General features: G+C 45.9%; 1 pseudogene; it reads right to left on the bottom strand.

The window, feature by feature from the left end:
- Positions 1 to 5,962: 5,962 nt before the first annotated feature.
- Positions 5,963 to 14,511, bottom strand: LOC149120540 (serine/threonine-protein kinase LMTK3 pseudogene; annotated as a pseudogene).
- Between the last annotated feature and the right edge of the window lie 12,268 nt (positions 14,512 to 26,779).

Here is a 26,779-nt window from a genome sequence, read left to right as displayed (position 1 = left end):
TTATATAAATTGTTTGTGGCAGAAAAAAAAGTGTTTTAAAAGACATACCAGGTTTCTGGGGGCTGGTGCCATGGCTCACTAGGCTAATCCTCTGCCTTGCGGCGCTGGCACACTGGGTTCTAGTCCTGGTCGGGGCACCGGATTCTGTCCCGGTTGCCCCTCTTCCAGGACAGCTCTCTGCTGTGGCCTGGGAGTGCAGAGGAGGATGGCCCAGGTGCTTGGGCCCTGCACCCCATGGGCGACCAGGATAAGTACCTGGCTCCTGCCATCAGATCAGTGTGGTGTGCCAGCCGCAGTGTGCCGGCCACGGCGGCCATTGGAGGGTGAAGTAACAGCAAAGGAAGACCTTTCTCTCTGTCTCTCTCTCTCTCACTGTCCACTCTGCATGTCAAAAAAAAAAAAAAGAAAAAGAAAAAAGAAATACCAGGTTTCTGATTATGGAACCTTTCATGAAAGAATAATGTACAAATCCATTAATAATGATTTCTAGATTTGCTTATTTTTAATGTTTTATGGGTAATTTTATGTTTTCTACAAATTTATGGAAATCAAAATTTTATAAGAGTGATTAATAGAATATGGTCACAATTAATATTTTTCATAAAAATATAATTTTTTAGAAGTTACTAGCTGCGTTAGTTACCTGAATACTTTTTTTAATGTAATCATCAAAGTCCTACCTACGACTTTTCTGATTCCTCAAAAATAATTTCTTTGGATGTTTCATTTGATAAACTGTTAAATGAGATGATTTAAATAAAACATAAATTTTTCTGCATGACTTCTTGGTAACTTTTTAAAATTTATTTGACAGGTAGAGATATAGATAGAGAGAGAGACAGAATGGTCTTCCTTCCGTTGGCTCATTCCCCAAATGGCCGCTATGGCTGGCGCTGCGCTGATCCGAAGCCAGGAGCCAGGTGCTTCTTCCTGGTCTCCCACGTGCGTACATGAGCCCAGGCACCTGGGCCATCCTCCACTGCCCTCCTAGGCCACAGCAGAGAGCTGGACTGGAAGAAGAGCAACCAGGACTAGAACCTGGCACCCACATGGGATGCCGGTCCTGCAGGCAGAGAATTAACCAAGTGAGTCACAGCACCGGCCCCCTTGGTAACATTGTAATTGGTAGTTCTATCTGTCACTTCACAGTTGAGAAAATATAGGATTTGTAGATTAATATTTTCATAACATTATTGGATCCTAAAAGGTTGAAATTTTCAAAATGTCTTCTTACTATTTGTAAATGGCATTCACTCTGTTTACTGGCTAAAATGTTGTCTATGTTCATATCTTATTAACCTGCTGATTTTTCCAATAAAATTATTTAATTTTCATTATATTTATCCTTATAATATACTCAAAGTTTTATTTGTGATAGTTTTGATGATGCTTATATAATTTTAAATGTACTACTTCATCGTCTTTTCAATGAATCCCCATATATTTATAAAATGTTACTAACATTTCCTAAGCTTATTTATTATTTAGCTGAATGGAAAAGTGACAAGAAAATGATAGGGGGAGAGAGAGAGAGAGACAGAGAGAGCATATATTCCATTTCCTGGTAAATTCTTCAAGTGCCCACAACAGCTTGGGCTGGGCCAGGCTTTAGCCAGAAGCCGATATTGGCAATGCATGCAAATGATATATAATATGAGACAAATTAGTAATAAGAACTCTGATTCACCAAATTATCATATGTTCATACTGTTCTTCATTTATAATTTTATATTTTGTGTTTTTGATTCTAGTTTCATTATATAAATTTTGACTCAAAAGAGCATGTAACCTCAGTCTGTCATCTTGATAAAACCCAAAGTCAAAGGGCAGACTTCATCAGTTTACACATTTACAACCTTGCATTTGTCTCATAAGTCAGGGGAAGCACATAGTACAGTGGTTTTCTCCTTCCTACATCTGAGTAAACAGAAACAGTGTATTAATAGATTCCTAAATGCTTCCTTTCACTTTATTTTTACTACATCAGCTTCCATGGAAATTAAGAATAAGGAATACTACAGATTAAGAAAAAGTCAATAATGACAAAAATTATCAAACTTCACTAAAGAACAAATATATTAACTCATCTATAGTATGAGAATATGTTAATTCATTAAAACCTTCATACAAAATAATATGAAATTGCAAATATGAGGGGTCTTCAAAAGCTCATGGAAAACACATAAGAAAAACCTAACCATGAATTTGAGAATATTTTGCAACATAATGAACTTATTTTTTATGAATTTTCCATGAACATTTGGGCTACTCTTATACATAACTTGCTTAATATGTGAAAAACAATGAACACAAAGTTAGTGGAAATTAATATGTGATCATCTTAAGCATCTGGCTAAGCCTATCACTATTTATGATTAAAACCATAAACAAAGGATTGAAGATAACTTACACAAGTTGATAAAGAGCACCTGGTAGGGCAGTTAATTTATCGTGGAGGTTAACATACTTGTTAGGAATCCCAGATCCCATATCACAGTGCCTGGGTTCAAGTTCTGGTTCTATCTCCTATCTCCTCTCTGTTAACACAGACTGACCATGGGTAGCAGTGGTGATGGCTCAAATAGTTCAATTCCTGCCACCCATGCCTGAGATCTGGATTGAGTTCTCAGCTCCTGACTTCTGTTCTGACCATACTCTGGCTGTTAAAAGCATTTGACATGTAAACCAGCATTTAGAAGATAGCTCCGTGTATAACTCTGTCTTTTTCACACTTGATCTTAGCCAAAAGGCCAAGAAGCAATATCTCTGTCTTTTTCTCTGTCGCTCTATCTCTCCCTGTGTCACTCTGCCTCACACATGTATAAACAAATATTTTTTTTGACAGGCAGAGTGGATAGTGAGAGAGAGAGACAGAGAGAAAGGTCTTCCTTTTGCCGTTGGTTCACCCTCCAATGGCTGCCACGGCTGGCGCGCTGCGGCTGGTGCACCACGCTGATCCGAAGGCAGGAGCCAGGTGCTTCTCCTGGTCTCCCATGGGGTGCAGGGCCCAAGCACTTGGGCCATCCTCCACTGCCTTCCCAGGCCACAGCAGAGAGCTGGCCTGGAAGAGGGGCAACCGGGACAGAATCCGGCACCCCGACCGGGACTAGAACCCAGTGTGCTGGCGCCGCAAGGTGGAGGATTAGCCTATTGAGCCGCGGCGCCGGGCCAAAACAAATATTTTTAAATGAGCAGCTATAGGAAACCTAAAGCTAACTCCATATTTAATGTAAATGGTGAAAGACTAAATATTTCCCTAGATGATTCAGCACAGGATGAAAATATTTTATTGGGCATTTTTTTAAATGTCACACTGGAGGTGTTTGGTTTAAAAAAAAAAAAAGCATGTGATAAAAGTGAGAAAAAGGACTCAGGACTGCAAGCCAAAGAGTAAAACTTGATTTTCATATAAAATACATAATCCTATAAAAGAACTACTAAAGAATTCACTAAAAAATCCACTTGAATTAATAAGTTCAGTAAACTTGCAGTGAATGATATCAATATATAGCAGTCAATTATATTTCTATAAGCTAGTAATGAACATTCTGGAACAGTTCTTAAGAATGAGATACCACCCTGAGATAGGCATATTACAGGGGACTAAGCTGCTTCTTGGGATTCCTACATCTCATGCTGAAGTATGTAGTATTAAGTGCTACCATGCTTCTGATCCAGGTTCCAGCTAACATACCTAGGAGGCAGGAGATGATGATCCAAGTAGTTTGCTTCCTGTCAACCACATAGGAGACACAGATGGGCTTCCACCTTCTGACGTTGGCCTGGCCCATCTCCAACTGTTGCAGGTAACTAGGGAGAACACTAGAAGCTAGAAGGTTTCATTCTCTTTCTCTCTCTCTCCTTCCACTCCTTCTCTTCCTCTTCTTAATGTTGTCACTCTACCTTTCAAATAAATAAATAAATCCCTTTTTAAAAAGAGTATGATAGCATCCAAAGTAGCAACAGAATGAATGCATATCTCAGGAAGAAATTTTTAAAAAGTGATTCTGATTTCATAATGAACTCCACCACATAAAAGAACAGAAATTTGAAATTAGTACTGATTTGAATTGACATGTTGCACTAGCATACAAAAATTTTCAATAATTGTGTGAAATATTCTAAACACCATTGGTAATTTGAGAACAGTAAATAAAGTAGTAAAACAGTAAATAAAAATTTAAAAAACAACACTTCACATGCTGAATAATGATTCTAAACAACAGTGAAAAACAATTCAAGGGTATGGAGAATATGGAATCATTGAATGTTGCTGATAGAGAGTAATAAAATAGTGGAGTCACTCTAAAAACAACATGGCAGCTTTTCAAAATGTCATAATAGGATTATCATATGGAGGGGGTTGGCATTTGGTACAGCAGCTAAAGTGCTAATTTGAGACACCTACACCACATATTGGAGTACCTAGTTTATAGTTCTGTCTCTGTTCTTAATTCTGGCTTCCTGCTAGTGCGCTCCTGAGAGGCAGGGATCATGGTTCAATTAGTTGGTTTCCTGCCACCCAGTTGGGAGACCTGGGTTGAGTTTCCAGATGCTGGCTCCAACCTGGCCAAGTCGTGACTATTTTAGGTATTTGGGGAATAAACCAGGGAATGTGAGCTTTCTTTGTATGCCTTTGTCTCTGTTTCTTTCCTTTTCTGACTTTCAAATAAATAAATAAATATTTAAAAGGAGAATTAGCATATGATCCAATAATTAAAATCCCACTGATATACCCAAAACACATCAAAACATGGATCCACATAAAGGCTCACCACAGCCCTTATCACAAAGCTAATAATCCAAATATCTACCAATGACTGGAAAAAGTATATTTATTTATAACAGAAAAATCTTTAATAATCAAAATTACTTAAATGGTGATATGTTTCAAGGAGAACTAATCTCAAAATGATTAAGATTACAGAAAGAAATTAAACACAAAATAATGCATTTCACTGCTCCTTTGTAATTTTTTTCTTTTTCATTTTATCTTTTTTCTAACTTTAACAATTTCTATTCTTCTACTCATTTTGTATTTGGTTTATTCTTTGTTTGAGATACATTGATAGACAATGTAATTGATGCCTTTTCAACTTCTTGATGTAGGCACTAATTGCTATAAACTTCTCTGTTAACACTGTTTTTGCTGTATCCAATTACATTTACATTCAAGGTGACTATGGATAAGTAATGCCTTGAGCCTGCCCTTTTTCCAAAAATATTCCTATTGTTTACTTTGGATTCCCTTTGTACTTACTGGGAGATTTTTTGCCTTCATCTTCATTCACAGTGATGACCATATTTCTGTGTTTCCATGTATAGCACATACTTAAGCATCACTTGTAAGGCTGGATGAGTGTTGACAAATTATTTCCATTTTTGTTTGATATGAAAGGTCTTTATTTCACCTTCATTCATAAATGAGAGCTTCACAGACTACAGTATTCTGGGTTGACAGCTTTATTTTTTTTTTTAAATTTGGACTATATCTCACCATTCTCTCTTAGTCTGTAGGGCTTCTGATGATAAACAGGCTATGAGTCTAATTGAAGATCGTCCAAAGGAAATCTAGAATTTGTCTTGTGGACTTCTTAGATTCCTTTATGTTTTTACTCTTGAAGGAGGGTTGGAGGGAGGTTATGGGGGGAAAAACGCTATAATCTAAAACTGTACTTTTCAAATTTATATTTATTAAATAAAAGTTTAAAAAAATATAAATAAATTAAAAAAAGAAAGTTGACTACAATATGTCATGGTGAAGCTCTTTTCTGATCATGTCCTTGAGAGTTCTATGTACATCCTGTACTTGGATTCCCTTTCTTTCTCCAAATTAGGAAAGTTTACTGTTACTATTTCACTGAACAGATCTTCTAATCCATTCTTTCTTTCCACATATTCAGAAACTCCTAAGATGCATTTGTTGGGTTGTTTTATAGTATCAAATAAATCTCCAATGCTGTTTTTCATTTTTCTAATTTATTTTTTATTTGGTTTTACCATTTCCAAAGATTTTTCCTATAGCACAGATATGCTGCTAACCAAGTCTGTTGTTAAGGATTTCCACTGTATTTTATTTGATTCATTGAATTCTTCATTTCTAATATTTGCTTCATTTCTCTTCAATCTTACAGGAAAAGTTTCCTTGTCATGTATAGATTTCTTTAACTCATGAATTTGTTTCCCACATTATCACTCTTCTGAATTCTTTTTTAGGCATTTCATCAATCTCTTTGTCTTCACATTCTAATTTGAAGTTTTGTTGTGTTCTTTTGGGAAAATCATATTGTCTTCCTTATTCTTGTTTCTTGTATTTCTGCATTATTTCAGGCATTTATCGATATACTTGTTGTTTTTCTCCTCTGATGGATTTTATACTTGAACTATGTCCCTCTGACTAAGTTAAATGTCTGTTCTGTAAGTGAATACCAGAGGCATCTGCTGGGTGTGGCCAGTAAACTCTGGTGAGAGCTCAAAGGTAGGGCGAGAATCCAGGATGATACGCAAGATATGCCTGTTGGCATAATCTCAGTCTCATCTCCTTTATTCCAAGGTGATCAATGACAGGGTAGTTATCCCACAATGGGTACAACACCCATCCACGCTGGCACATGAATTACACAACAGATCTGTGTAGTACTCAGTATAAGCAAGGAACCTTTGGCAATGACCCAGCACAGGCCATTAAGGACCCCTGAGCCTCTGATGCCAGACACAGTGATTGCCCAGAGACCCAGATACAACCTGTGCCCTAACATGCAGTCACAGTATTCCCACAGTCACAGCTACAGGGTGCTGACCTGCATGTCTGTCCTGTCCAATGCGAAAACAGAGATGTTCTCAGAGCCAGCTGCTCATGGATGCTCTGCCTTGGCATTTGAGTCTTGGAACCTGTGATATGTGGACAGGAAGGGGGCACCTCACAGTCCTATGTAGTTGCCTGGTCCCTAGTTCAACCCTTCAAGTGAAAGTCAGTGGGTAATGTGCATTTTTCCCTCACAAAATCCCCTGCACAAAAGGAACCACCAACTCTACTGGTGTCAAGAGGGCACCTTCTCCCCACCAGTTGCCAGGTACCTTTGTCAGGGGATTGGAAGAAATAAATGCCTTTTCTCTCACTGGATTAGGTGGATACCATGCCCTCTGTTAGGCTCCATTCCAGACAGTGTGGTCCACAAAGCTCTCCCCCATACAAAATCACCAGTGGACTGGGCTGCACAGTCACTTCACACTGCGATTTCCAAAGCTGGCACCTCCTCCAGTCCCTGGCTGTGGGAGTCATGGGAGGTGTCCCCACTCATTGCTGCAGGTCTGCACCTTCGCCACTGCTCCTCAGTATCCCCCTTCCTTCTGTAGAATTTCCACTGCAACTATTCCCTGGGGATGCACTGCCCATTCCTCCCACCTCCGAACCTGCTTTTCTTCTGCTATTTTCCAGTAGTGAAAAGCAGCACATCTTCCCATTCAGACATCCTGGAATCTGCATTTTTTTTCATTATGGAATTGGGCCTATGTGCCATCATACATTTTTATAAAGATGTACATGTGCTTTATTTAAACATAAAGAAATGGAAAAAAACTATAGTAGTAGGGATAACCAAATAAAACATGACTAGTATTCAACAAACAACTTCAACCCCTTGTCCTGCTCCTTTGTCGTCCTCTGCTGGCCTCTGCTGGCCTCCCCACCAGCCACCCTGGTGCTTGTGCCCTCCCATGGGGGCTGCCGTGGCCCTGGCCCGAGAACTGCGTGAGCATGAGCTGCAGCAGTGCCAGGGAGACCTGAGAGAGCTTGACTACAAGGGGAGAGATAGAGTGAGTCCTTTGACCCGCAGAGACTGAGGCAGGCCCCCAGGCTTGGCTGTGCTCCAGAAAGCCCCCAGCTCCTACTCCCTAGCCACAGGCCCAACAGCAGCCAGCACTCTGTGCAGGCGCCCCTCAGTCTGTGTCCAGTGCCTCTGGCCACAGGCGTCATCTCCCCATTTCTCCACCTCTGAACCCATGCACCTGCCAGGAACTCACTTTCCTAAGGCAAGCCCTACTCCTCTGCCAGCTGGGGGCTTTTGAAGCCCCCAGACCCTCTCACTGTGGCAGGGAGATAGAAATGGAGCCAAGCTCCTGGGAGGTCTCAGTCGGTACCTGTGAAGTTAATGGATGAATGGTGCCCACAGTGTGACCCTGGCACACAGATGCCAAAGCTGAACTCTCTGGCGGTCTTCAGGCCCCTCCCCTGCCCTAGCAGCCCCTGGTCTCAGGTCCCCACAGGAGGAAACCCGGCTTCGAACCTCAATCCTGCCCACCAAGGTCTGCAGCTGTTCCAGGTTTGCCAACACAGCTGTCCCCACACTGCCCACTGTGGCCTGGTGAAGGTGCTGAGGAGACAGAGGCCGGTGCCCAGCCCCTTCCTGGCCCTTGCCCCCAGCCACAGACTCACCTGGAGAGGAGAGCCCAGGAGTCCCCAAGACAGACAGGATCCACCATCGCCTCCCAGAGATTCTGAGGGCCACCCCGCAATGCCTCTGTCTTTTCTGTCATGGGCCCCCAGGGGTGAAACACTCCTACATCCTTAATACAACTGCCTTTCCAGGAAAGGCACTGCTGTGCCTCCAGCTCACCAGGGCTGACGTGGGTGGCAGATCAGGGCCTGGCACACTCCCCATCCCCACCTCGAGGCTAACATGGGGGGCGGACACCTCAGCCCCCTATAATTTCCCCCGAAGTCCACAAGGCCAAGGATGCACTGCCTCTGAGTTGGCTGCAGCCATGGGGGAAAAAAACCAAACAGTACTCTGGCTTAAAAGGGGGAAAGAGCAGAGGTGGGCTTCCTGAGAAGGAGCTGCCCCTCAGGACCTGGCAGTTTCTCTGGAGCCGAGCTGGCCCCATCCTTGTCCCTATGCTGCTGTCTGGCTGCTGTGGGCAGCTGAGCTACAGACCCTGGTGTCTGGGAGTAGCAGTGGCTGAAGCAGGTGGGCTTTGCATGCTCTAGGTTATCTCACTCCTTTAACTACAGTGCTGGGAGGGAGGTGCTGTCCTTTCCATCTGTTCTGGCAGATGGAGAAACTGAGGCACACAACAGGAAGGACATGGGCCCCAGGCGGCAGAGCTAGGGTGGGACTGAGCCACGGTGGCCGTGGCTTTGGGGTCCGCCATGCCCAGCCTGCCCGGCCTCCAGGCTGTGCTTACCCTGCCCCACCAGGGCCTCCACCTGAGCTCCCCCAGGCCTCCTCACCTTTGTTCTGCTCGCTGTTCCCCTGTGGGGGTCCCAAGTCCAAGAATAGCAGCGGCAACTGGGGGCACTTCCTCTTGGCTTGGGGTGGGGGGGCTCCCGTCTCCCTTGGGTGCATTGTCGTCGCAGTCCTTGCTGTCTGGGACCCAGACTCTCCCTCTGACAGCACTTCCCACCTGGCTCTGGCCTCCCCGGCTGTGTTTCTGGGGACAGTGGCAGCTCTGGTGGCCTCGTGCTCTCTACCCATCTGACCTTTGTATCCACACCATCCCCGTGCCCACTGGTGCTCACCCCCCCCCCCACGAGGTCCAGCCTCCCAGCCCCAGGAGCTCTTGGCGCCCCCTTGACCCGTCTCCTCTAGGTCCCAGCTTCAATGTCCCACTCCTGGCGACTGGGCCAAGGGGGCCAGGGCCCGTCTCCACACCACTCTGGGGTGAAGCCGCCATACCTGATGTGAGAGGGTCTCTCCAGTGAGTGCTCCGAATCTGGCCCCCATTCTCCCGCGTCTTCTCCCAGGGTCCTGGGGCTCCCCACGGCCCCGGCTCTGGTGGCTTCTCTGCACTCCTGGGCCCCTACTCTCTAACGCCTTCTCCTCCCTCCTTGGGGGCGTCAGCTCCCCATTCCCAGCGCTTTCTCCACCTTGGGACCCCGTTCTACACTGCCTCCTTCCCCTCATCAAGGGCTGTCCCCCGCTCCCCAGCACTGTCGCCCCATCACAGGGAACCTCAGGCTTGGGGCTCTCTTCCCGCTGCCCAGGGCTGGCAGGTCCCTGTTCAGGCCCTGGGGCTTTCTCTCTGTTCTCAGGGCCTCTTCCTGCCTTCCGGCGTGTCCACCCCTTGTACCCTAGGAAATCAGCTTCTCCCAGGACCCTGGGAGAGGGGACCCGGGTCTGCGGCAGCCAGGGCGCTGCTGGGTCGGGTGGCTTGGGGGAGACCGTGGCAGAGGGACCGCGTCCTCTTCAGCCCCGCACCTGGCAAGGCTCCCTCAAGAGAGAAAAAAAGGGTCTCGGTGTCGTAGCCGCTGTGTCCTGGTTGGGGTCCCGAGAGGACAGGCCTGAGCCAGAACTGGCCATGGCCGTCGGGGGACGCGCCCAGGTCCTCGGGTGCCTGAGGTGAAGGGGGGGGGGGGTGAGGAGCGGGAGGTGGTCCCCGCCCGGGGTACTGGGGGCTGCTGCTCTTATGAGGTCCAGAAACTCAGGGGGGCCGAGGAGGTGGGGACCAGGGGTAAGTAGGCCAGGAAGCCGCGTTCTCTCGTTCTGCCCGTAGGGAGGAGTCGTCCTCAGTGGGGGGTGGGGACAGCCAATGGCAGCGTGCCGCGCCAACCGCCCACAACTTCATCCGGCTCCAGCGGCAGGCAGGAGTAGGCCCCCTTGTGGCTGCACTGGGGCACGGCAGGGGCCTGGTGGCTGGGGCCACCCCTCCACAGGTGCTGCTGTCTTCGCTGGAGAGCTGCTCTCCTCCTCCTCCTCACTCTCCCAGCACTTCCACAAGGTCTCCCGCCAGCGTCTCCCCCGTTCCCCAGCCCTTGGGATCCCAGCCGCTCAGCAGGAAGCTGCCTGCTGCCCAGGACTGGGCCGGGAGAGGCCCAGAGAAGAAGGGGGAGGTCCAGGTCTCAGATACTAGCTGGAGGACCACGGGAGTGACCTGAAGTCCTGGGGGGGCAGGCACGCCTGGGTCCAGAGGGTTCCAGTCGTTGGGGAAGTGGGGCTCCGGGTGGAAACCACACTCCTACAGGCACACATAGTACTCCCCGCTCACTAACGGGCTGTGGACATTGACAGGGTAGCACACTAGGTGTGGACAGTGCCTTGTAGACAGGATTGGAAGGGTTGACAAGGGGGGCCGGGACCTGGACGCAGGATGCAAGGGGCGCCGCCCCCCGCCGGGTCTTCTCCCACAAGCACTGGAGGTTCAGGCCGTCTTTGGATCAGCTTCGGGGAAGCCATCCAGAAGCGGGAACGAGGACGAGGGTCCTGGGGCGCGGTGAGCTGTGCGACATGGGCCAGGGCCAGGGGAAGGGGCCATCTCGGGAGGAGTCGGCGGGGGGCGGGGGGGGGCAGCAGGGGAGGCCGCTGGGACAGCAGGTAGGTGAGCTGCAGCTGGAGGTCAGAGGCTGAGGGGCGCTGGGCAGGCAGCAGCCAGCCAGACTGCAGGATGTCATACAGGGTTGGGGGGTGGGGTGAAAGGGTGCAGGGCAGAAAGCTGGGGGGACGGTGGGGAGGGGGGAGGCTGGCAGGTGTGAGGAGCCCTGTCTGGATTAGAGATGGAAGCAGTAGGAGTCTGTTAGGGAGAAACTGCATCAAGTCGCAGCAGTGCTCCTCCCTGCCTGTTTTCCTCCCTCCATGTCACAGGTGCTGGCAGAGGTGGTGGGAGAGCCAGGCCCCCAGCAGGTCTGCGGTCCACGCAGTAGTCGGTTTAGGACAGCTTGACTCTGCTGGAGGAGCTGCTGCGGACCACGAAGGCCAGGACCCCCTCGTCCAAGAGGTGGCGGTAGGGCTACGCCCCATACTAAAAGGGCTCCCACAGGATCACCCCCAGGGACCTGCTGGCGGCACAGGGGTGGTGCAGGTAGGTCAGAACCCAGAGCTGTCACGCTGCGGGTTGCGAGCCTCAGTTTCCCCGCCTGCAGAACCGGGGAGCCCTCACCAGATGTTGCTCTCGCGGCTCTGGTCCACCACCATGGAGGTGCAGTGCAGCTCCCTGAGGAGTTCAATCTCCGCCCAGCGCAATGGGATCCACAGGTGCTCCCGCCAGGTAATATCCTCCTGGGGGCAGACCACCTTGGGGGGATAGTCAGGCGGCTCAGGCCACCCTCTTGGCACCCGCCCCGCTGGAGGGCAGCCCCCACCTTGTAACTGCTGTGGGCAAGGCCATGGTCTCCCATGCACATGGTGAGGTCAGAGATCAGCAGGCAGTTCCCTAGGGTGGGGGTGCACGTGAGCACAGGGGCGACCCCTCCCCCAGCCCAGACCCCTGTCCTTCATGGTTTCCCGCATGGCAGCTTCCAGGTGGGGAGTTCCCTTTCGCGGGAGAGCCAGCTCCCAGCCCGGATTCTGGCGGGAACGGACCACTTCAGCCCTCGTTAGGCAGGCGCAGCAGCGGCTGCCGGGCTCCTCTCCCTTCCAGGTGCTGCGCTGTCTTCAGACTCTTCTGAACGTGGCCCATAAATCAGCCGTTTTGACCGTTGTGGGTTCTTCAGGGACTCCACCAGATGGTGGGAACGTCCTTCCTGACCTCCACTGTCGCCATCATCGGCCTTCCTACAGCACGCGGGTAAGTCCGGGTTCCCAGGTCGCTCACGAGCGCTTGGCGGCTCCATCGGGGGCCCGGCCTTGCAGTGGTGAGGGTCCTGCGTCAGGAAGCCGGGCAGAACCAAGCCCAGGCCTTGTCCTCAGGGGCCCCGATGTTATTACTTAGGATATCCTTGTTCAGAGTCTTAGTAGTATTTTTCTTTCCCATGTTGATTCCAGCTGAAGCAAATTTACATCAAAATTGTTTTCAACATTTTTTTTCATTTTTGAAGGGAGACACATTCTGTTTATGATCATAACCTTAACCGTCCACTAAAAACAGAACTGAACAAAAAGAAAAAAAAACTCTTCCCCAACAGTAGAGGGCTGTAAACAATAATCAAATCTCAGGTCAATATTGCTCATATACATTGCATTTTTGGTTCACTGTGTTATCAGAGGTCAGGGAAAATTTGGGGTATTTGTTATTGGTAACTGGCTTATTTCATTAAGTATTCACGTCAGCATTGTAGCCCAGCTAAGATAGCTTATCTTCTGTGGGGAGGCAGGCACATTTTAAGGGATTTTTATTGGCGTTTACTCTCCCTCTCTCCCTCCTCCGGTTTTCCTCTCCACTCCACGTGTCTGCAGCTCTTGCGTACCTCCCACTGTTGTACCTCCCATCAAGCCACCAAATCAGAAGCCAGGTATCTATGTGACATTTTGTAGCCCTGCCCAGGTTGTTATTAAAGGTGCCACAGATCTAGTCACAAAGCTAGTAGGTGGCTTAACTCATTTGTTCTTATAAGGCTATTTCTTTAGTCTTCTCTGGGTGTCTTAGTTTTATTATGGTTAGTTTGTTCAGCAGTTGATCTCTGTCTCTTCCTGGAAGGTGGGAAGCCCCACTTCATGTGCTGAAATTGGCTGTGAGCTTGATTTTTTCTCTTTATATGTCTTAATTTTTGCAGTGGTCAAGACTTCCACTATTCTATGGCAAAGGATAACAATGTATACATTTATCTTTATGAGAAAAATTTTCTGTATCTGTACCAAAAAATAACAGGAGACAAAAACTAAGTTGTTTACTCACGTAAACTGCACATTATTTTGCTTGCTGAGAGATTAGCTAGTTCATGGTAAAAATTGAGAAAGAATTAGCTATCATCTTAGTTACATAAATTTCCTCATTTCTATACATTAAAAGAATTAAAGATATTTATCAATTTCCTGAAACTGTTGCTTTGTTATCTCAAGTTTTAGGGGAGCACAAATCTCTATTTATTTTGTTTTCTCAAAATCATGGTATATTATTTGTGTATTTTAATAGCACTGTATTGTGAATTTATTTTAAACACACAAAAATTTCTATTCTCCCTTGCAGGATATAAATATGGCAGGATTTTGGTCAATATTCCTCTGAATAATTTCGAGTTTGCTTTTGTCTAGTATCTAAGGTGTATCAACTGCTTCCTTCTCCCTGATATTTAAAATACTTAATAATTTAAAATGAACTTGATATTTCTCTACACTGTGTACAAAATAATGCATTTGTACTCCAGTGCAAGGATATTTATCTGTAATTTCTTTTTGGAAGACTTTTTTCTTCTTTATTTAGAATATATTGCACCTTTGAGACCCCTATGTAAAGCAAACACATCCAGAGCTGTCCCAGACCAGGAGAGAAAATGGTGAGATATTTGCCTCCTGAGTCCCTGTCCATTTCTGGTGGGGGCACTCCTGAGGGGATTATCTTTAGAGCTTCAAGCTTGCACTGTTTACCCACAAGCCAAGCATCCTATCATAATTATCTCAGATAATTGCATTTCATTAGAATGAGATATTTTCTAGAGATATAGACTAGGCATTGAGAGCTTCTGTCAAACCTTCCTTGTCTGGGCTGGCGCTATGGCTTAGTAGGTAAAAGCCACTGTGTGCAGTGCCAGCATCCACTTTGGGTGCCAGTTTGAGACCCAGCTCCTCCAGTCCACATCCAGCTCATCCAGCTGTGGACTGGGAGGGCAGTGGAAGGTGGCCTAAGTCCTTGAGCTCCTGCATCTACATGGGAGACCGGGAAAAAGCTCCTAACTCCTTGGATCAGTTCAGCTATGGCTGTTGTGGCTATTTGGAGAGTGAAGCAGTGAGTGGAAGACCAATCTCGCCCACCCCCATAGCTCTGCCTTTAAACTAAAAATAAATCTTTAAAAAAAAACCTTCTTTGTCATGTTCTTGGATCAGTGAGTTTAGTGATTCAGTATGTCTTGTACTTTGTTTATACCCTTTCCAGATCCCAGCTTTCCACATGGTGCTGAGTTTCAATGCCCTGCCTGATATAAAACTGAAACCCTCTCACCTCTGACCATTGGCAGTTCCAGTAACTTCCTAATACTGTTGCTTGCTTTTTAGATTCTGTTTTGCTTCTGTACTGGGGAACTTATGTATTGTGCTAAACTAGTACATTACTTCTTTGTTCTTGGAAGACAAGACTTTTTAAACATTTAGTTAGTGTGTCTTGGGTTTTGTTTACTTTTGCTCTACAAATAGTTGCTATACATTTCCTTTCCTATGTATGCTTTGCAGTAGTGCCTTTATCTATGAAATATTGCTCCTGAAAGGATATATCACATAAATTTTAACTGATTGGTTCTTTAGTGTATTCTAAATAAACTACACCAATTAACATTTTCACAAAAAAGTACATTCTGGTGGAAACAGTTAATTGGTCTCATCAATATCAGTAACAAATCATTTTTTCTAAAGCATCAATACTTTTGCTTCTTGACTCCTTAGCCAGGAAAATAAATTCACATTCATTTAAAAAAGAAAACAAATTACATAATAGTAACAACAAAGCATAAGGATTGAATACCATAAATCTTCTGACACTAACATCAATTCCTTTGTTTTATGGATATTTTTACCTCTAAATTAAGCAAACAATTATTCATGTGATATTGTGTTTTTTTAACAAAATGTTTAAAAAGGTGAGAAAAGTAGAAGCTTAGAAGTCACAAATCTATCACCATAACTGCTCCACTACCAGCATTTTTAGATATTTCCTTCCATGATTAAGGCTCCAACAAGCATAGACTAAAATATATTTTAGTAGATTTTAAATCTATATGAATTGCTTCAGTTCAAAAGAAACCTCCACTGTCAAAGGTGGCTGTCAAAAATGTTACAGTTCTTTCATTCTGCATCTTAGAAGCAATTTGCTCAAATCAGTCATCCTTTGGCTTCCAGATCATTGGTGGAGGAGCATCATTTTTTTATTAAGACTTTAGTTGCATAACACTCAGTTTGTTACTTTCTGAGTTAAATCCTTGAAAAGTAGTTTAGCTGGGTCTAAAATTTAAGATTGACAGTTACTTTCCTTCAGCCTCTTCCAGAAATTTATTCCACTGTCTTCAGTCTCTCTTGTTCTTAAGTGGTCCTCTCAGTCAAATTGTCTTAGCTTCCTGGGTAATCTGAATTACAGCACAATTCATTTCAATGTGTGCTTATTTTTACTTATTCTTTTAAGGATTCATGCTCCTTCAACTTGTGTCCACTTGCAATTTCTCAGCCATTATCTCTTTCCATCTCCTTTCTCCCTTTTGAGCCCTATTAGATAAGGCTGTATCTTCTCACTTTATGTCTTTTATCTCTATGTTATTATTTCAATCTGTATGCCTTTGTGCTGTTTTGCATTATTTATTTAAATCTAACATCCAGTTTGCCAATTCTTTCTTTGGCAGTGTCTAAATTGATCTGTACCTCATTCACATTGTATTATTTTCAATTAGTGTGTCCTATTTGGTTATTTCTAAACAACAATAGAGTTTATAGTGGTATTTTAATATTTACTTAATGTTTTAATATTTTCTTGGAATAATTTGTCTTTCATAATGTGTTCAACATATTTACTACATATCCTCCATCACACTGTAGTTTTAGAAGTATTTTTAAGGAATCAGGGCCCTCCTCTTTCCTTGTTTCCCTTTTTAAAAGGTTTTTCCTCACGTATTGAACAATTGATTTCTAACTGGGACCGTTTGGCTATGAACTCTCTCTCTAGAGAAGAGTTGTTTGCTTCTGTTAACTGCTCAGAAGGTCTGGCCTGGAAACCTCCTTCTTTTGCTTTTTATATCTTTTATTTGTTTTGCTTTGGTTTTGGAGAAGAGTCCTTGATTGGGGTATACATAGAACGATTCCAACAGAAGTTCGCTCCTGTTCTCCCTCAGTGTAAGAAGAGAATATAGGGGTAGTGAGGACAAAAGTAAGGGGCTTCCAACCACATGGCCTTCTGTCAGTAACATTTTATCTTCACAAAATTAATCCATGAAATGTTGAGCTTTCTTTAAAAAAGCTTACTGCACTGTTGTGCATAGTTGGTAAAACTACCGCCTGCAGTGCTGCCATCCCATATGGGTGCCAGTTTGAGTTCCAGCTGCTCTACTTCCAATACAGCTCTCTGCTATGTCCTGAGGAAGCAGTAAAAGGTGGTGCAAGTCCTTGGGCCACTGCACCCATGTGGGAGACCTGGAAGAAGAGACTGGCTCCTGCCTTCAGATCAGCACAGCAATCCCCATGGCTTTCTCTGCCTCAGTTGTGACACCAGGGATGGTGTTCCCGTGTCTCCACTAGCTACACCCCCCTCAAGGACGTCTCCCTGGGGCCCTCAGAGACATTCTGCTTGCTTTTCTAAATTCCTCCCACACATCACGTGTGAAGTGGGGAGCAAGGGCTCTCAGCCAATCACACTGGGAGTTGGAGCTGCTGTGTCCACTGCCTCAGCCTCCTCTGTCCACAAAGCAAGGACAACAGAGGCCCTCTCACCCCCACCCTGTACCCAAGGGTGCTCAGGAGCCCAGGAAGGACACTGGCTCATGGTGCTGTGCTCTGTGATCAGGTGCTGCAGGTCCTCAAACACATCCTAGACCAACATGGACTGGCTCCTGGAGAGTCCCAGTGCCATCCCCGCTAGCTCCAGCTTCCCCTTTGCTCTCCTTGTGGCCCCCACGTGCCATCCCATGCAACCCCCAGCATCCCCACATGTCTTTCCACCATGCCTTCCACTCTCATGCTTTCATAGCTGGGGCCTGGCTCATCCTGGAGCAGCCCCTCCCAGGGCCAGCCAGTCCCTGCAGATGGAAATGACTCACCTGCAGGGCACTTCTCCCCTGTAAACCACCAGCCCTGAACCCATTTCCCCAGCTGCACCTACTGCCAGGCTCTTCCACTCACCCAGGGCTTGACCCTATTACGCAGGGCAAGGCCAGACCAGCAGTGACAGCCCCCTGGGCCCCACAGCCTACTAAGGCTGCAGATGCTCCTCAACTTTCAATGGAGTTAAGCCCTGATAAACCCAGCAGACTGAAAACTGAGTATGTTGGAAGTGCATTAATGCTCCTCACCTACTGAACATCCAAGCTTAGCTATAAGCACTGTGCAGACCAAAATGGAAAACATCAAGCAAAGTTCCCACTGAACTCTAAGCAAATTGGGTATAGAAGGAACATTCCTCAATACAATCAAAGCAATTTATGAAAAACCCATGGCCAGCATCCTATTGAATGGGGAAAAGTTGGAAGCATTTCCACTGAGATCCGGTACCAGACAGGGATGCCCACTCTCACCATTGCTATTCAATATATTACTGCAGGTTTTAGCCAGAGCCATTACGCAAGAAAAAGAAATTATAGGGATACAAATAGGGAAGGAAGAAGTCAAACTATCCCTCTTTGCAGAGGATATGATTCTTTATTTAGGGAATCCAAAGAACTCTACTAAGAGACTATTGGAACTCATAGAACAGTTTGGCAAAGTAGCAAGATATAAAATCAATGCACAAAAATCAACAGCCTTTGTATACACAGGCAATGCCAAAGCTGAGAAAGAACTTCTAAGATCAATCCCATTCACAATAGCTACAAAAACAATCAAATACCTTGGAATAAACTTAACCAAGGACGTTAAAGATCTCTACAATGAGAATTACAAAATCTTAAAGAAATAGGATACCAAAATATGGATGGTTGAGGGTGGAAGGGAGGTTGTCAGGGGGAAAAGCTGCTAAAATTCAAAAGTTGTACTTTGGAAATTTATATTTATTAAATAAAAGTTTAAAATGTAACTCTTCCTCTTTATAATGAGAAAGAAATTCAACTATCGTCGGGGTTTATTACAGTTGAGATGCTAACAGATACTTATCAAAAGGACCACAACAGTTCAAACACCCACCCTCAACAAGGAGGGGATCTAGTTGGTAATGAGAAGTCCCTGACTGCAGATTGCGAAGCAACGTGATGAGAAGCATTTGTCCTATGGACCCTGCAGCAGATGGAACACACAGCAATTTCTTTCTGCCTGAAAGGTAGCCATGTGGACAGTTAATTAAACAAAGGGCATGCCTGTACAGGACGGATTCTCTCCCTTCCACAGGCTGGGCATTCTGTCCCCAACTGGTGTTTGAGCCGTGGCCCCTCCTGACACAGTCTGTTCCTGGTGCCAAGCCCTGTACTGACAAGGTCCTGTTCTCACCAACTGAGATCAGAGAGGGCTAGTACCAGAGCACAGAGATAATAATCACATAACAAATAATATAGAACATTTCTGAGACAAAATGGAGCGGGAGCCCCAGGCCCTCTGGAGAGCTGACTGCTTCTGGCCCAGGCTGATCCCTCACTTCGAGCAGCCCAGGCTGTGCTGCATCCGTGTACGTGCCACAAAGGGGGGCCGTGCAGACACAGGTATGGGTTCTCTCCTTCCTTCCAGGCCAAGCAAAGCCTGGGTCTTGGGTCTCTTCCTGGACTATAAATCCTGACACCTGTGTGTACTTGACCCAGTTCAGTTGTCTGACCTCACAGACCTGCATGGTGATGCCAGCACTTCCTGCTTCTATTCTGAGCTCCAGGATGAAGCAGGCCTTGCCCAGGCCTGCACTCACCACACAGATCTTCTGCAGCCTCCCTGAGGCCAGATGCATGCCTTGGCTCCATTATTGTTATTTTGCTAAGCTTTTCTTACCAATTTAGTGCATACAGCATGCTACTGCCATGCTAACACTTTAAACAAACCATCACTATATCAGTATTCTGATGGAGAAATTGAGGCTCAGAGAGGTTTCCTTACAATCACCACTACGTGGCTGGTTCCCCAGTCCCTGTTCCTTGTCCTGGCCAGCCAGCCATTGCTGGAGGCGCCCTCAACCCGTGACAACCACGTGTGGGAGGGCAGCTCATTACTGATGTGCCCAGTGCTCCTTTTGGGTGCTGTGGTGAACAGAACAGCCAGGCTGTGCCCATGGCTAGATAAAACCATGCAGGTCCCAGCTCATTCCACCCTGCAAACAGCTGGGCCCAGCACAGGCTGCAAGCCCAGAAAGATGTTGGGCAGAGTGAGGGGACTTGAACATCTTATTCCAAGGAAAGAGGCATTTCTAGGTCTCAGCATTGCCCAAGTTGCTGGACTGACTGCAAACAAGTGGACATATTGCAGCATTTGCATTCTCCACATTTGTGGTGTTCTGGAAGATCGGGGAAAGAGGCCTTTTGCTCACTCAACAAACTACTGATTAAGCAGAGTTACTCAACCAGAAACACCAACAAAATCTGCTGCTATTTTTAAACACACATCTGCAAGGCCAGTGCTGTGGTGTCGCAGGTAGAGCTGCCGCCTGCAGTGCTGGCATCCCTTATGAGTTCCAATCGAGTCCTGGCTGCTCCACTTCCTATCCAGCTCTCTGCTATGTCCTGGGAAAGCAGTAGAAGACAGCCCAAGTCCTTGGGCCCCTGCACACGCATGGGAGAACCAGAAGAAGCTCCTGGTTCCTGGCTTTGGGTTGGCTGTGCTCCAGCCATTACAGATATCTTGGGAGTGAACCAGTGGATGGAAGACCTCTTCTGTGTCTCTCCCTCTCTCTCCCCCTCTCTCTTTCTGTAACTCTGCCTCTCAAATAAATTCATTAAAAAGATTTATTAAAAAGATAAAGTAGCTGTCCTATAAATAGGACACGGAGGCAGTGTATACAGATAGTAATGTGTAGTGTACTGCAGCCTGCCTGACAAACTCTAACATGTTCCTGCTTGTGGTCATCTGTTGACAAATTGTAGCCTGGGGGGTTTGGGAGTAAGGTGGCTCTAGAAATGCTTGAAGTGAGAGAGAATCCACAATCACGGTTTTTTGACCATCTATTCACTGATTATGACTTGCTGGTCCACCTTTGAAATCCTGGTTTTTAAACTACAGACACCATGAGGGAAAATGGACAAAACACAAGAGTCCTCTGATGCCAACAGCACTGATGAAAACGCATTCAAGAGGCCCCATGATAACAGATTCCATAAAATAATGAAATGCTCACGATCCAGTGGTCACATAATGAATGAGCTGCTGTTGGAACAAACAGCTTACTTTGGGATCAAGATAAACCAGCTCCAGGGGAGGGGGGGTTGGCCTGGGGAACTGCATACTGGCGGATTTGGACATTATCCTGGGCACTTAGGGACAGACTGGGGCCATGTGACCAGTGCAGGCCTGGGAAAGGGGCAAGGCCACCCCAGGGAAGACACATAAGTTCTCAGGTCCTTCTCTCCTCCTGTGGAACCAAAAGCTTCACCCGCTAAAAAAAGAGCAGGTCCGCTGACAATACATCCACCTCTGAGACTCAGCACCTAAGAGCTACAGCTGGGGCCCGTGGCCACATCTGGGAGGTAGACAAGCCTGAGATTCTGGTGAGCTGATCTGAAGAGGGGTCTGGGCGTGGGTGTATTTTAAAAGCTCCCCTCGTGCATTGTCTAGTCAGGATGGAGAAACATGGAGTACTTCAGGAAGAACCAACTGAGGCTGGGGGTCAGCACCCCTGCTCTGCACCCGCACCTGAGACTAAGGAGTGCAAGGGCACAGAAATCTTTGTCTATGAAAACTGGAGAGAAAGTCAACCGTGGATTTAAAAACCAAGCCAAGGCAACTGGAAAAGCTAGCTTTGCTTATGAATGTGGACACAGAAATCCTAAATCAAAGGAAAATCAAACAAAACAAACATCTCAACCAAATTGTGTTTGTCTCAAAAACACTGCAATGGTGAAATGGTAGAATAGAACCTTAAATCACCATGCCAACAGATGAAAGCAAAAAAACCAGGTAAATAGCTCAATAAATGGAAAAATAACTTGATAAAATGAAGTCTCTTCATGATTTTTTAAAATCTAAAAGAACAACTTCTAGCATTGTTTTAAACTGATACAGGCTAGCTACATAAAATAGGTCACCTGCCATAACTTTTAGTATCACACTTGATGATACACCCTTCAAATAATCACTTTAACACTGGTAATAAAACAAAGATTCTCTGCTATCACTCCTTCAATCCAATATGATACTAAGGTTATAGCCCTCCCAGCAAGATCACAAAATAAATAAAAAGAACAGAAAAGAGAGATGATATAAAGATTTCAAAGCAAGAAACAAAACCACCACTATGAACGGATGATGTGACCTATTTACAGAAAACAAGATAGAACAAACAAATTAGAATTCTGCACACACCCCAGGCTGAGCAGCCACCAGCTGCCCAACTTGTGGCCCAGGTGGGGGACTCCATCCCTGGCACTGCCTCTGTTAATCAGTATAATGACAGCAGCCAGAGAATCACTAGGAGGACTGTATGCATTTGAGTTTGTGAAAGCACTTAGACCACAGAAGAGTTTGCCACCTAAACAAAAGTACTCAAAAGAGCAACAGTGTTCCTGTGTCCCAACAAAGGCAGAAAAAGTGATTAAAACAATCCTACATTAATTCATCCTCACAACAACTTTGCAAATGACACTACTGACTATTTTACAAGTGAGGAAATCAAGGCTCTCAGGAGAAGTTAAGAAATATACCATCACCTCCCACCCTTTTGGCTAAGATCAAGTGAAAAAATACACCAAAGCTACAGAGCCTGTGGGGGTATGCGTAGGGGAGGGGCTCTAAAAGCAGAAGCTGATCTGACCCAAAACTCTTTGTCTTTAGGTTACAGCTTTGAGACACACCGATGGCACCCCAGCTTCCCTTCCCTTCTGCCAGCAGGAGGAAGGTAGCAATATGTATTCCAGTGCTTTGGCAAGAAGAAAAGAGTTAATAAAAATACATTTAAGCCAATGGAAAGAACCGCCCCATTTTGGATAGAGGGATTCAATGCCGTATCAACAAGAATAATCCGGAAATTGTACGTGTGTGTGTGGTGTGTGTGCTGTTGGAGCTGAGGGAGTCCTTACCTGATGCCACCACACACTTAAAGCCTTTTGGAATCAGAGCATGAATAACCAGATTAATAGAATGGAATGAAAAGTTCTGAAATGGACCCAAGTTCATATAGGAAATCAATGTCACAAATCAGGAAGGGGAAATGGACTTAAAAAAAAAAAGATTTATTTATTTGAAAGCCATACCATGAGACATGTATGTTGGGCGAAACAGAGAGGGAGGGAGAGGGAAAGGGGGAGGAGGAGAGACATCTTTTGTCTGATGGTTCACTCCTCAAATACCTGCAACTGTCAGGGCTGGGCCAGGCTGAAGTCAGGAGCCAGGAACTCCATCTGGGTCTCCCACATAGGTGGCAGGGGCCCAAGTACTTAGGCCATCATCCACTGCCCTCCCAGGCACATTGGTAGGGAGCTGGATTCAGGAATTAAACTGGCACCCTGCTATGGAATGCCAGCACTGCTGGTGGTGGTGGCTCAATCCATTGTGCCACAATGGTAGTCTCTCAAAAAACACTTCTAAACAAACAGTACTGGACAATTATATAGCTGTTTGTAAAGTGATAAAAATGAATTCAAATTTCCCCCGTATATAAGGACAAGTGTCAAATAGATAAAGTCCTAAACGTAAAAGTGAAACCATGAAAGTGGTACAGAAATTGAGTGAATTCCTTTACAGCCTGAAAGTGGGGAAAGCCATACCAACCATGATGCAAAAACCCACAATATACAAGAAAAGCCTCACAAATTAAAATTCAGGTTGTAGGGAATTCCTGTAATGTGGTTAATATGGAGCGCCTCACAAAATTGTTTAAACTTAGCGATGACATAAGCAGGACCACTGTCTTAATCTTAACAGGTTTTCCCAGTACAGAAGAGCTGTGATAAGGTGCCAGATAACATCCTTAGCAGCTTCTCCTGTATGGGGGGAGGCAAAGACAAAGCCACTATAGGTGTCTATAGAGACATGGAGATACTTCAGTTTGCCAAATTTTGGGAAGTGTGTGACATCCATTTGCCACAGCTGATTAGGGAGAAGACCACACAGATTGACTCCCAAATGCGGTACAGGTTGGCTTGTAACACATGAGGGGCATTCCTTGACTATTTCACGAGCCTGTTCTCGTGAAATTTTACAAAACAAATGGAGAGATTGAGCATTTAAGTGGTGCAACCTATGCAAGTTTTGAGCTCCCTGCACTGATCCCACAGTTGTGGGGAAGGTAAGCCTTGTAGCAGGATCTGCCTGGGTATTAGCTTCTGAGAGTGATCCTGGTAGGCTTGTGTGCACCCTAATATGTCCCAAATAGAAGGGCTGTTGTCTTTCTCCTATTAGCTTTTGAATTCATATGAACAACGGCATAGCGTTGCAAGTTGTTTTAAGAAAAGGAGAAGTCTCAAGCAACGGAATGGAGTGAGCTACATATGCACTATCAGCCTGACTGGAACACTGTGTACAGACTTGAAGTATGGCATACAGCTCGACCAACTGAGCCGACTGATAAGATGTTTTTAAAAACATGGGAACGGTTATCTGTCACAAAGGCAGCCATTCCATTGGAGGTCCCATCTGTAAACACCATAACAGCCTTTGGAATGGGGTTAGTTTGTGTATTTCTTGGGAAAAGAACGGAATAGGATTGGGCAAACTGTAACACGGGGTCATCAGGGAGGTGACTGTCAATTACTCCCATAAATCCTGACATGGCTATTCCCCAGTCATCAGAAGTTTGAAGAAGGAACTGAGTCTGCTCTTGGGTATATGGCACTACTATAACATTGGGGTCTTTCCTGAAATATTGGCGGGAAAGGAAGCAAGCCTTGATGATTATTGAAGCAAACTGAGACAAATATACGGTAATTACCTTAGATGAGGAAATGGGGAGATGAACCCAGAAAAGAGGTTGACCCTTTTTATTGGGCATGAGGGATTTTTGCCAAAAAACTCCAGTGGGCATATGTGGTGTGGCTAAAACTACAAAAAGCAGGGGGAGAGTATAAGAAATCTGTGAAACAAACTGTTGGCTGATGGCTTGCGCTACTTGGTTTAATGCATCTCCCGCAGCAGGGGTGAACTCCCCGGGGGGGGGGGGACTGGGTCTCCTCGCAGACTGTCATTGAGGGGCAAAAGGACATTATTAAATATTTTCAAATAGGGCCTGAGCCACTGAATATCTCCTAGAAGTTTTTGGAAATCATTAAGGGTATGGAGGCAATGCAAGCGGAACTGGATGCGGGGCACAAAAAACAAATCCTGTTGTAATTTTAAACCCAAATAGGTAAAGGGGTCTTGTAATTGGACCTTATCAGGAGCAATTTGTAAACCAAGGGCAAGAAAGGCTTTAGAAAGTGTTGTAAAGCAATCTTGTAGGTCTGACTTGTTTTGAGCCGCCAGTAAAATGTCATCCATATAATGCAGAATATAAACTTTTGACAAAGGGTTGGGCTATTGGCCATTCCCTGGGGCAAGACTTTCCAATGAAATCTTTGCATAGGTCCCTGGAAATTAACACAGGGGAGGCTAAAGGCAAAATAAGGGCGATCATCAGGGTGTAGAGGAATAGTGAAAAAGCAGTCTTTGAGATTTTTTGTAATTGGCTGGACCCAATAAGCCTCCGAGGAGCCCAAAGGGGTAATGCCTCGGGGCCTGGAAGAAATTGAGGATGTATTTCCAGTAATTAAAGGCAGAAGAACCAGTTGTGCTAGACAGGTGCCCTGTGGAACGGCAGCTGCTCCATTAATAGCGGCTGCTAGGATTTTTATCTCCCTGGAAAAGTCACCGTCAATAATACCGGAAAACTTGAATACCTTTAAGGGTGGCTGATGTTCGGCCGAGAGTAAAAGCACAGGTACCCGAAGGCAAGGGGCCATGCACCCCAGTAGGGATAATTTGTGGGCCCTGGGTGGAATCTAATATTGTATCGGAGGTGGCACAGAGGTCCAGTCCTGCGCTACCTGGGGTTGCTCCTTGGAGGGAAGCGATTGCGGAGGTATTTGCTGAGCCTGAGGCTGGGAAGGGACAAACCGTACTGCCCCAGGGTTTGTCCTTTGAGAAACCGGGGCCAGGGGCTGGCCCCTCTGGGAGTTTCCCTGCACGGGAGGAGAGAGGGGTTGGCTGAAGAATTAGTCTTTGACATGTATTCATTTGCCCAGTGATAGCCCCTATGACATGGGGGCATGGGGTAGAGGGGAGCGGCCTGCCTGGGGGAGATGGAGCTGCGCCTTGGGCCATGGGCCTGTTTGATTAGGCAGTTGGACACTGGCGGGCAAAATGTCTGGGCTGTTTACTGGCGTAGCAAGTGGAGGTCCCCTTGGAGGGATTTTGGGTCAGTTTGAGTGCGACCCCAATTGTTAAGCCCATGGCATGGGCCGATCCCACACCAGCGCAGAGACTCACATATTCTCAAAGATCACCCTTATGTTTATGAGGCCGAAGAATATCTTTACAAGCTGGGTTGGCATTTTCAATGGCAAGGTGCGTAACAAATGCACTTCCATTTTCTCCTGGGCCACCTAGTCTCTCAGCTGCAACATTAAGGTGTGAGACAAAATCACTATAAGGCTCGCCGGGCCCTTGCTGAATCTTAGCCAAGGAGGTGGTGACTGCTCCCCTTTGAGGAAGTTTTTCTCCAAGCCCCTAGCCTGGCAGTTTTAATTTGCACCAGAAGTCCATCAGGGAACTGGGCCTGCGAATTGCTGGAATTATACGGGGCATCTCCCAAAAGTTTTTTGAGGGTCCAATTTTTAGATGAAGTTTTAGCAAAATTTTGTTGGGCTATTTCTTTACAAATTTGAACATAATCAGCTCTCCACAGGACACAGTCACCTCCACTGAGAGCAGCTCTGGCGAGGAAGTCCCAATCATTAGGTGTAAGCCACCGGGCACTCTGGCTTTGCAGTAAGGCCTGAGTATACGGGGCGGTGGAACCATACTGGGTGCAAGCAGTTTTAAGTTTTTCAATAAATATGAGACTAAGTTTTTTATAGGGGGTGGCTGTCCATTACCAGGTCCCTGACTGGGGACCTGATCTTCCTCCTCCAACCCAGGTTCCTCACTATCTTCCCCGGTGTGGGGGTGGGGGGTAAATTCTCTGCAGCCTC

This window comes from Oryctolagus cuniculus, chromosome 19 (assembly GCF_051225735.1).
Source record: "Oryctolagus cuniculus isolate XC-2025 breed Fujian yellow rabbit chromosome 19, ASM5122573v1, whole genome shotgun sequence".
Lineage (NCBI taxonomy): Eukaryota > Metazoa > Chordata > Mammalia > Lagomorpha > Leporidae > Oryctolagus > Oryctolagus cuniculus.
This window is presented reverse-complemented; position numbering and strand designations above follow the sequence as displayed.